Below are 1312 nucleotides of genomic sequence, written 5' to 3'. Positions count from 1 at the left end.
TGGCGGGCGGGCGGGCGAGCGAGCGAGCGAGCAGCTGCGCCCTGCATGCACCTAGTCTCAATCCGGTTTTGAATGAGGAAGGGAGCCACAACCCTTTCGTCCCAGGCGGTCTCACAGGGCGCCTGCAGTGCTTCCTTCCCTTGCAATGGGTTCTCTGAGAGTAGAAGGCCGGTCCCCGTACCGCAACAACTTTGGAAGTTCGTACGCGGCTTCCTATATTTTTATAGGAGGAGGCCAGGATAGCAAACTTCATTGGTGCCAATGCCTGGGCACGAGCGCAGAGAGATGGGCGTCAGACACTGGGAGGGTCGGAGGGCCGGCTCGTGGGGGTGGGGATGGGATTTCTCCAACCTCCGAGGCTCCAAAAATGCATAGAAAGCCCCAAAGCATTTTCCTGTGGGGATGGGGGGTGGGAGGGAGAGAAGGGCGGGAGGGAGATGTCACGAGTAGGCTCTTCTCCCCCAGCGAGGAGAGAGGCTGCGGAGAGATTTCAGCATCCTTGGAGAGGGGACTGCTTGCAAGTATCCAATGTTTCCTTCCTTGCTCCCTCCCTCCCGCGCTGTGTGACCTCGGGCAAAAGTTCGCTAACCTCTCTGTGCCTTAATTTCTTTACCTGTAAAATTCGGGTAAATAATAGTCACTACTTCTCTCTTTATTTTATATTTTTGGCATTGATTTTTTTAGTATTGTTGCTTTATTGTTGAAAGTATTACAGATGTCCACTTCTTTTCTGTTTTTAACTTTTATTTAACCCCTACTTAAGCTTGTTATGCGAAATAAAGGAGTTAAATAAATATGCAAACTGCTTAGAGCACTCTGCTCAGTGTTAAGATATACTGGACAGATGTTAGCGCTTGTAGTTAAACCACAGCTTCTGTATTAAGTTACATCTCTTTTCGGGGGAATCTCGTGGTTAGGGGCCCTTCTCCTCTTTCATTTGGTCTTGCCTTTTCTGACCAAACGGTGGCACTCGTGATTTTCTAAGCAATTTCAAATAGAGATAAAAATCATTTCCTCCCAAGGGGGTTCTCCCATACTAAGGACCAGCAAGATGCCAACCCACAGACAGTTATTGCATCCGTCCTGTGTGGGAGCCTGTCTTCCCTGTTCCAGGGGGTCCCTGGTGCTAAGTGGATCCAAGATCTCACTCCCTTATGAGGAAAGTACTTGTATTGCAGAAGTCTCCCCCTACACTCAGTTTTCTGAGGCCAGACACCCTGCACTTACCCTCAGTGCCTGGCACAGTTTAAGTCATGCAATTGTGACCCCCACATGGCCATCCACAGAGGACTGGGTGAATAGACCACCGTAC

The sequence above is a fragment of the Myotis davidii genome, unplaced genomic scaffold (genome assembly GCF_000327345.1).
Source record: "Myotis davidii unplaced genomic scaffold, ASM32734v1 scaffold93, whole genome shotgun sequence".
In the NCBI taxonomy this organism is placed as follows: Eukaryota; Metazoa; Chordata; class Mammalia; order Chiroptera; family Vespertilionidae; genus Myotis; species Myotis davidii.
This window is presented reverse-complemented; position numbering follows the sequence as displayed.